The sequence below is a fragment of the Anomaloglossus baeobatrachus genome, chromosome 1, assembly GCF_048569485.1.
Source record: "Anomaloglossus baeobatrachus isolate aAnoBae1 chromosome 1, aAnoBae1.hap1, whole genome shotgun sequence".
In the NCBI taxonomy this organism is placed as follows: domain Eukaryota; kingdom Metazoa; phylum Chordata; class Amphibia; order Anura; family Aromobatidae; genus Anomaloglossus; species Anomaloglossus baeobatrachus.
Window position 1 is genome coordinate 391,258,924 of NC_134353.1, and position 11,201 is coordinate 391,270,124.

Genomic DNA, 11,201 nt, shown 5'->3' on the forward strand with positions numbered 1-11,201 from the left:
TTTAAGAATAAATGTATAGTGGAACCTTGCTTAACGAGAACAATCCGTTCTTGGAGTGTGCTTGTTAATCAAGTTACTCGTTCAGCAGAGCAAGATTTCCAATAGGAAATCATTGCAATGCTGACAATTCGTTCCACAATGTGTTAAATGTCCCATCCTGGTCCCCTATTCTATCATTCCACACATGCACAAACGCACACAAACATGAACAACCAGACACAAACACACAAGCACACGCACATATTATATGCTCACCTTACCTTCCGTTCCATTGCCGGTCTCCTGGGACTTGCTGTTCTCCGGTGCGGGCCGTGTATCGGGTAACCATGACGACGAGGGCGGAACTTCCTGCCAGAGCGCTGACGTCAAAGGCAGAGCCGCTTGCCTCTGATTGGCCAGCGCGCTGCCTTTGAGTAGCGGTGACAGGAACCAGGAAGTTCCTGCTTCGTCGCTCTGGATGCCTGGAGTGGAGTGGAGCGCTACAGGACCCAGAACACCGGCGATGAAATGGAAGGTACACATATTATATGCTCACCTTACCTTCCGTTCCACCGCCGGCCTCATGGTACTTGTAGTTCGCCGCGATGTACCCGGGAACTACAAGAACCATGAGGCCGGCGGTGGAACGGAAGGTAAGGTGAGCATAATACTGTATGTAAATACTATGCTCCGTAACACCGTATAAGGGTGATCGTGGGTATGGGCACCACCAACTCCTCACTTGTAGCACAAACTCAATAGCATAATAAGGCAAGAGAATGAGAGTTTTTAAAGTGCAAAAAGTGACAGATTTTATTAGAGACATGAAGTAGACATCTTAAAAACACTTAAAACATATCTGGACCTGGCAATGGCAGTAATATCCAAAAACCCTGTGTCAATGGGCTGTTAAGTGCAAATCAATCTCAGTCAAGTAATCACATCATACTTAGATAGAGGCCCATGACACCCCCATGACACCAAGGGATTAAGCATAATACATACAGTATAGGGTATTAGTGCACAGCACCCGTATGAAAGAAAACACAATATCCATAGCCGGCCACAGCAGGAAACCCCAGGAAAACGCCCTAGGTACGTTTCGATAAGTTTTTGTAGTAACCAAAATCTTCATCAGGGGAAGGGAAAACATATCGAAACGTACATAGGGCGTTTTCCTGGGGTTTCCTGCTGTGGCCGGCTACGGATAGTGTTTTCTTTCATACGGGTGCTGTGCACTAATACCCTATACTGTATGTATTACGCTTAATCCCTTGGTGTCATGGGCCTCTAAGTATGATGTGATTACTTGACTGAGATTGATTTGCACTTAACAGCCCATTGACACAGGGTTTTTGGATATGTTACTGCCATTGTCCGGTCCAGATATGTTTTAAGTGTTTTTAAGATGTCCACTTCATGTCTCTAATAAAATCTGTCACTTTTTGCACTTTAAAAACTCTCATTCTCTTGCCTTATAATACTGTATGTGCATGCGTGCGTGTGTGTTTGTGTGTGTTTGTGCGTACATGTGTGTGTTTGTGCGTGCTTGTGTGTGCTTGTGTGGACTGCAAGTGCGGGTCAGAGCGCGGTGGATGGACGAAACCGGAAGTGTGTGCAGTGAGAATTTTGCTCGTCCAGCAAAGCTTTCTCGTAAAGCGGGTTACAAATTTACAGAAAGCTTTGCTTGTTAAGCGAAATTCTCGTTAAGTGGGTTACTCGTTAAGCGAGGTACCACTGTAGCTTATCTCACAATAGGAACTGAAAGGTAGCTTATTACCCCCAGAGTGGACCCCAAGGGCTACCGACCGTCCAGGCCCCAGATAGGGAGATAGCACCCCAGAAGAGGAGATCCCCCCAAGGCACTCCCCCCCAGGACACCCGGCCAGCCCCCACCCCCTCCCCCATCCAAGGACGTGCCGTGGAGCACATGTGAAAAGGGTATCCTAGAGGAAAGCAATACATCTTTAATAAAACAATAGTGAGTCCTCTAGAGCTTATTAATGGTAACTACATCAACTATAACTGTGAGGGACCAATGTAGATTCCCAATCTCGATTAATAGAGAAACAATATGCTAAAGAATTAGAACATATATTAAATTGGAACCAGAGTCAGGACCATATCTCAGAGTCCTTACAAAAATTGCAGAGATTTCGCCCTTTGCGGGCCTTTGAACCTTAAGAGGATAAACAAATGGGACCGAACTGCAGGCTTCAGATTTCACCTCCCTGGGCATTAACAGATTTCGGTTTCCCAGATCTTCGCACCTGAGTCCAGCCAGGAGGATCCACGGGCAGATGGAGGGCTGCCGACTACCCGGCAAGGATATCATGGAAAGTTCAAACACACTCAGGAACCTCGCCAGATTCCTCAGATTCTGGAAGATAGCTGATTTTCCCTCTTTAGAAGCAGCCAGCTGAAAAGGGAAGCCCCAGCGGTACGGGATGTTTCTCTCCTTCAACTGGGTCAGGAGGGGGCACAGGGCTCTTCTGAGCTGTAGTGTGCGCCTGGCAAGATCAGGCAGGATCTGTATCTGTGTTCCCATAAGGTAATGGGGCCCGATTGCCGAACTGCTCCCATAATGGACTCTTACTTTATAAAAATGTATCCTGCAAATCACATCCCATACTCTGGAATCTCGGGCTGGTATTTTGCAATTTTATCCTCGTCACCCTTGTGAAATTGCTAAATTTGGAGTTAAAACAATGTATTTGTGGGGAAAAAGTGATATTCATGGTTCAACGTTTTAAAAATCTGTAAAGCACCTTGGGCTTTCAAGGTGCTCACCACACATCTAGATAAACTCCTATCTATCTATCCTATTGTTATGGAATGTTATAAGTATTAAGAATTATATGAAGATATCTAAAAACAGAACTCAAAATAGCGTTCGAACTGTACTCAGATACAGGACTTTCTGGTCATAAGGGATTGATGCTGACTTAATATAAAATGATGAAACACATATACATATATATCTCAGAATAAGCTTTTTTTGCCGTTTACCCAATAGGAGAAGTGTTACGCATTCTTGGCTCCTAGCCAAGTGATTTCTTTAAATGTATCTGAACTTCCGTAATTAAACCAGTCATATTTCCTACCCAGGTCATCTCTGATCTGTGTGAATGAATAGCATGCATGCAACTGACAAATGACTCATGATTTGAAATGCAGACGGGTTTAAGACGTGGATGGATAACTTGAATTGCATCACCCTAAATTATGCCCCCCTTAACACTATATGTTCTTTCTTTCTATTATATATGTTTTTCCTATCTATTTCTATTTGTTCTTTCAATTTATTCTATATGTTCTATTTATTCTAGCTATCAATTACCCTATCCTATCATATTTTGTTTCTCCTTTAAAAAAACGCATTAACAAAAATGACGCAAAAACGCATGCGTTTTTTAGGCGTTTTTCCGTCCAGAGGTGCGTTTTTGTGCAAGAGGGTGCATTTTTCACTAAAGAAACAAAACTGCAGACTGCGCACATACCCTCAGACTCACTTGCATCCGTTGAAATGTTCCAGAGTTATTATAACCTCATAAAGTGATATTGGTCAGAATTAAAAAATGAGGCTTGGTCATTAACGGTCAAAGTGGCTTGGTAATGAAGGGGTTAAAATCAACTTTAAAATGAACTTTATTCATGGGAAAACCCCTTTTAAAAGGTGTGCAAAGATAGAGACAGATAAATGGTAGATAGATACTAGTGATGATGAGCGAATATACTCAGCACTATTCAAGATATTTGTTACTTGACGAGTATTTTGGACCTCACCCTGCGACATTCGAATTCCCCACCCCGCATGTTTGCGCTTGATTTTCATCCACTAAACATTGTGGGATTGCTTGCCAATCACAGTAATGCTGTAGCCATCTTTGCTACTGCCATTACTGTGATTGGCTGGCCGGATCGAGTCATCAGGTTTACAGAAGACACGCCGACATCATCTTAGGTGCATTTAATCCAGGGAGAATGTAGAGCGAGCTGGTGTTGGAGAAGTGACAGTGTTAGTGTGTGCCAGGATCTACTGGAAGATTAAACACACAACCCCTTTTTAGAACTAAATCATAAGATATTAGCTGTGCATATTGCAGGGGGGAACTTTCCAGAGTTAGTGCTTTCAGACTTTGAGTAAGGGCTACAGAGTGTTTAAAAAGCCATATAGGCAGGGTTGATTGCTTTAAATTACTTGCTGCAAGACCAAACAAACTGCCATTTTAAAGGGATAATTCTAATACCACTGCTATCTGTCCTTGTTATTGCTTTCAGATTTCATGGAGTGAGGGCTACAGAGTGTTTAAAAAAAAGTAATTTAGGCAGGGCTGATTGCGTTACATTACTTGCTGCAAGACCAAACAAACTGCCATTTTAAAGGGATAATTCTAAAACTGATGCTATCTGTCTTAGGTTGTACAGGGAGGGTTGTTGCTGGAATAAGGCTGCAGGTAGGGTTAATTGCATTAAATTACTTACTTCAAGACCAAACAAACTGCCATTTTAAAGGAATAATTCCAATACATTATATTCTGTAATAAGAGTTCGCTTAGCAGTGTACCTATTTAAAAATAGTGCAAGTCATGTGTTAAAGGATGGGGAAGTTGGCTTGGTGCTGACGTTCGTGCACGCCGTGGCCATGTGACAGAGAAAATTGTGCCTGCTTCTGCAGGAGCACCCCAAATCTTATCTCATTCTAGGTTTCTGTCGCACTTTGCAAGGGAGTGCGGTACACCACTGTTGAAGCTAGAGCAGTGCGAGCAGGTTGTGGGCTGCATAGCAGATAATGCTTCCAGTCTGTTTAGCAGCACCACCTTGTCTTACACAAAATCCAGTCTAAATAGCCAAGAGGCTGGACCACATAATCCTCACCCTGATTCTCCTTCCTCCCACCATGATGTGTACCAGGAGACAAGTCACCCCACACTTGGACACTCCGAGAAGCTCTTTACCTTTCCATTTATGGCTTCTGGCCTCTCACTGTGCAAATTCCAAACAGGACATTAGGAGATCATGTGCAGTGATGCACAAATATTTGAGCAGCCACGGTCAGAAGAGCCAACAGTGGAGACAGTTATTGTCTTAAGAGGTGCATGATGATGAGACACAATTGCCATCAGGTCAACTTAAGATCGCAACTCAGGAAGATCAGATTGAAGCCATTGACCCAACCTGGCAAGGTGGCATACATAGTAGAGATCACAGCAGCACAGAGGGGGAGGGATCCATAGCACTGCAACAGGCAGAAAGAGGCAGTAGGTTGACCAGAGCGAGAAGCCGGTGAACTATTCCCTAGAGCACCCCCTTCGTGACCAAATCATAGGTCAAGGGTTCGATCTTCCTCAGTATGGCTAATTTTTACTGAAGGTCCTGAAGACAAAATGACAGTCATTTGCAGCATCTGCAATACCAAGCTGAGCAGAGGCAAGAGCACTACAAACCTGAGCACCACCAGCCTGCTCAAGCACATGTCAGTGAAGCACCCCACTAGGTGGTCGGAACACCTGGGTAGAAAACCAGTGTCTGAGGGCAAAACCACTGCCTCTTCCCCTGTGCTACATGCTTCCCAATCCACTGTCCAGAGAGCAGGTGCAGATGCCTCCTCACCTACACAACTAGCATCAATCATGTCCACTTCCTTGTCCCAGTGCAGCATTCAGTTGTCCCTCCCACAGTCTTTAGAACAGAAGCAGAAATACTCCGCCACCCACCCAAAGGCCCAAACACCAAACATCCACATTGCCAGACTGCTCACCCTGGAAATGCTGTTTCAGCTCTTGGAGACTGAGTCTTTCCACAACCTCATGACGGTGGCTTTCCCTCTGTACTTAACCCCCAGCTGTCACTATTTTCCCTGGTGTGCTGTCCCCACCTTATGCAAGCATGTATGCAACAACATCACCCGTGCTCGGACCAACTTACCCACAGACATGTGGACAAATGCTTGTGGACAGGGATGCTACATTTCCCTGATGGCATACTGGGTAAACCTGGTGGAGGCTGGGACACAGATATCTGGGGGTTAAAAAGGCCCATAAACTGCCTTTATACCCGGTTGACCCTCACAGCTATCATGGCCAGGGATGGGCGATCCCCCCGATGGTGAGGATCAGGGAGACTCGCCTGATCATTTTGTAAAGATCGGGATCGAGATAACACAATCTTGCGTCCCGATCACTGATCGTTGACTTTACAGTTATGGGATTGGGCAGGGGGGGCTGTAAAATAAAGAATACCGTTAATAATAAACATTGTCATTATACTTACAGGTCCCGCGACGCGTCCTGCAGACTCTGTCTCCCAGCACTTCTCCTTCCGAGTCCGATCATCGCTGTGTCTCCCAGTAACTAAAGGACCTTCCGTGACGTCACAGCATGTGACCAGTCACTTGTGAATGTTGTATTATCTCATTGGCTACAGACCGGTCACATGGCTATGATGTCATGCTACGCCTGTCAGTGCATCTCGCCAGTATGCGGTGCTCACCCAAGCAGCTCAGTACTCAGTATACTCGGCAAGCGCCGTGTACCGGCGAGATGCTCGAGCACATGCTTGGCTCCCTGTGCCTGCATGTCGGCACTCTTTACAGAGTCAGACCACATGCAGATATTATCTGCCACAGCTGGTGAATAGCGGCGCCGGGAATCAGGTGATCGGAGCTCACTGTTGCTATAGCAACCCGCCCGTCAAGTTACTATGGCAACGGTGACGTCACGGCTTACCAACCCACAGCCTCTGCTCACTCATTGAGTGATTAGACGCACGGAGAGCAGAAGTGTTCTTCCTCCCCTGTGCTGTCTAATATAGCAGAGCTAGATTGGTTGAAGACAGAAGACCAGGATCGTGGAGGGGTGAGAGGGAGTAATAAACATGGAGTCCCTAAGTGTGCAGGTGTATTTATTTCTAATAAAGTATTTTTTCTCTGTTTGGTGTCTTTTGTTAACCCTTTATTGGAGATTCCTAATGGCCGGACCAAACTTGGCCTGACATTAAGAATCTCTGGCTTAATAGCAGCTGGTAAAACAAAGCTTGTATTAACCCCTTATTACCCAGTGTGCCACCCGGCATCAGGGCCGCTGGAAGAGTTGGATACAGCGCCAGAACATGGCGCTTCTATGAAAGTGCCATTTTACGGGGCGGCTGCGGACTGCAATTCACAGCGGAGAGGGCCCAGAAAGCTTGGACCATCCTGCGCTGCGGATTCCAATCCCCAGCTGCCTAGTTGTACTTGGCTGAACACAAAAATGGGAAATGGGGCGAAGCTCACGTCGGGTTTTTTTTTGTTTTTTTTTATATTAATGCAATGAACTTTATGAAATAATTAAAAAAAGAGCTTCCCTATATTTTTGGTTCCCAGCCGGGTACAAATAGGCAGCTAGGGGTTGGGGGCAGTCCGTACCTGCCTGCTGCACCAGTCTAGCATACAAAAATATGGCGAAGCCCACGTCATTTTTTTTTCTTTGTTAGTTCTTGGGCAAAACACTTAAAAAAGGGCTTCCCTGCATTTTCCATTGCCAGTGAAGGTAACAGCAAGCATTGGGGGTTAGCAGCCAGTAGCTGCTTGGATTACCCTTAGCAATAGAAAATGCAGTGGGAGCTATTGTTTTAATTATTTTTTTAAATATCTAAAAAAAAAAAATGTGCTTCCCTGTATTTTGATTGCCAGCCAAGGTAAAGCCAGGCAGCTGGGGGCTGGGATTCTCAGCAGCCCACAGCTGCCCATGGACATGGCGCATTGTTTCTTAGCGCCATTTCCAGGTGCTTTACCCGGCTCGTCCAGTGGCCCTGGTACGCTGAGTAATAAAGGGGTTAATGGCAGCTTTGTATTCTCAGATGCTACTAAGCCCGAAATTCGTGGTGTCACGACAAATTAGACATGGCCACCATGAATTTCTAGTAAACAGTAAAAAAAAAAAAAAACCAAAAACACAGAAAAATATTCTTTATTATTAGAAATAAAACAAACTACTTATAGATTCCATCTTTATTATAACAACAATCTTTAGTTCGACGTAATCCACAGGGACAGCAAAGTCATCCCTGCTTCATCACTGTGCACAGACAGTGTCTATACACAGTGAGAAGCAAAGAGAGACAAGTCAGCTCTGCTACATCGCTCTCTACAGAGCTAGAAGCAGGCTGACAGTCAGGGGATGATTGCACTTACGTCTCGCATGAGCATCACCCCACACGGTCTGACAATCTCCAGACAGGAGCGCTTCAGCTGCATGAAAATTGGCGTAGCTGACCCGCTCCTCTGGGGAGATTGTGCGCCGTGATGCGAAACTCGCACAGTAACAATGAAAGTTCAGTTACCAGGACCTTTCGATGAATTCATAGTCATGTGACCAGTCTGTAAGCCAATCAACTTTCACACCAGACTGTGACATGCTATGACGTCATTGAAGGTCTTGCAAGTCACTACTAGTTACCGGCGGCACAGCAATGATCGAACTCAGAAGCAGGAGCGGCCGGGAGTGCTTTTTTTTTTTCCCCCAGGAAAGCTCGTGGTCAGGATCGTTCACACGATCACTATGTGATCATCACGATCCCCTATCTTTACAGATCGGGATCGCCCATCCCTAATCATGGCCTGAGATCCACCACACAGCACCCAATTAAAACAGAGATGGGCCATAGAACCCCATCCAACAGAGTGCTCAAAAACCAGAAGTGGCATGTGCCTGACTTGTTGATGTTCCCACTGTTTTGCGCTTTTTGAACAGGGTGACGATGACAAAAGATTCCCATGCTCTTCAGGTGCCAACGCTGCGCTTTCAGCAAGGCACCGATTCTTGTACTGCCTGTTCTAATAGTTCCCACACAGGAACCAATCTTCTGCTCCAGTGGTGGACAGTCGAATTGCTTTATGTAAAAAGCTCATAGTTGGTTTTGAAATAGAGCCGGAGGTACGCTACGCTACACTACGCTAGACTTGCTACTGCCAGTCCCAGCCATTTAAACTTGAAGCTGCTCACCCATGCTGCTCAGTGTCTATTCTGAGAATCAGAAGCATTTATTTTGAAAAAAATATTGTTGTTTGGTGGCACTGTGGCTGTGATGAAGAGGGGACTCAGTCACGTTTCAGTGATGAAATAACCATGGCACCTTGACATAGTAGCGGGCATCCAGCAGGGTGGCTACCTATCATGTTTTTCCAAAAAATAAGACTGTTTATATTTTTTTTGCCCCCCAAAAAAGCACTAGGGCTTATTTTTGGAGGAGGTCTTAATCTTGGAGAAACATGGTTGGGGGGTAAGTTTACCCCCCAAAAAAGCAGACACCCCACTTCCCAGGAGCCTCACACTTACCAGACCCGGACGTCTGCGTGGCTTCCACGTCCTCCCTGTGATCTCCGGTGGGTGCTGCACGCTGTCCTCCCCTGCTGCTGGCTGACACACTCACACACAGCAGATAGCGCGCACGCACGCACGCACACACACACACAATCACATCCAGCGCTTCCGGCCGCAGGGAATGATGTAATGTGTGTCCGCAGGTCCTGTTGCGGCAGGTCCTTGCGCTCCACCGCACACCCTCTCTGGATTCTGCTGGCCGGCGAGAAGCAATCGGTGTCGCTGGATGTGGTGAGTAGGTGTGCGATCTGATATGTGTGTGATCTGATATGTGTGTGATCCAATGTTTGTGTGTGTGATCAGATGTTTGTGTGCACAATCTAATTGTGTGTGTGTGTGAGAGCTGATGTGTGCGGGGGTGCAATCACTGCAGGTCCTCCGCTCTGTGTCTGGTAAGTGTGATTATGGAGTATCCCGCTGTCTATAATGAAGTGTCCTGCGGTATCTAACTTTTTTACCTGCACGGACACTTCATTATTGATCCGCGACTAGGGCTTATTTACGGGGGAGGGCTTATATTTAAGCCTTGCTCCGAAAATGCTGAAAATCCCTGCTAGGGCTTATTTTTGGGGGAGGGCTTATTTTTTAAAAAAAAAAATGGTAGTAATTAGCACTGGTAACAGTCAGGGGAACATTGCGGTCACTTTGCAATCACTGCCGCAAGGATTTGCTCACGTTAGTCACGCTGCCCAGAGGCAATAACAAGCTGTCATCAGTTGGTGGTGTATTGCAGTTTAAAATTTTCAGATTCCGCCCCCCACTCCAGATAACCTATTTTAAAAAGGCCCTGAAACAGCCAGGGCTGTGGAGTCGGAGTCGGAGCTCATTTTGGTGGAGTCGGAGTCGATATAAAATGCACAGACTCCGACTCCTAAAATATATAATAAATTGGGGACAGTAGTGCAATGCAGAGTGTGATGAAAATTTTTTCATAGGAATTTGGGAAACTTATGAAATGTCCTATAAATGTCTGTTCTATTCCTGATCTAAGGCTACATTCACACACTGTTTTTGCTGCGTTTTTTGAGGATACGTTTTTCAGCTGCAAAAGCAGATCAGCTTTTTAAAAAAACCGCATCACCTGAAAGGTTTTTGAGCTCATAAATAATGCTTTCAATAGAAAAAGCAGATTAGAAAAACACGGCACAAACTGACATGCTCATTCTCTGTGAGGATCCTCAAAAAACGCTGTGTCTGAATGTCCTTTTTTGAAACCCATTGCCTTTGCTGGGATGCCCAGAGTCACTGCATTTCACTGAATTATTTTGCCATCAATGTTCGATATGTTTGTGACAAGAAAGAAATTGTTAGTAAGACACTGGCAGTAAAAGATAGTAAAGCTCATCACAGCAGCCAGTTTCTCCAGGCCTTAGTGGAAAAAGTTCTGCAAGATTAGGAACACAAAAAAGAACAGGTTCTTGCCATTGTAACGAACAATGCTTCAAACATAAGTACAATTAAACTGATGAATGAGAGTAATGAACAACAGCTAGAAGAAAATTTAGGATTTAGTATGTGTGAGATGGAAGGCCACAGTGCTGTTCATGTAACTGAGGAACAAACAGATATTACAACAGAAGAACAGCAAAATGATACTTTAGGATTAGATGATCTTGTTGAAGCTGCTTCAAAACACTTTCATATTCTTCACATGCGCTGTGTTGTGCACACGCTGCAGCACGCTTTTCGCCGGCTTGGCGGATGCGGCGCACTTCAGTACAGTGTATACAGTACAGTGGCAGAGCGACAAACGACGGTCACATGCTTTCATGTGACCGGAGCATGTGACCCGGAAGTTGTGGCGCTGCCACTGTACTGTATCGTACTGTACTGGCGTGCGCCACATCCGCCAAACCGGCG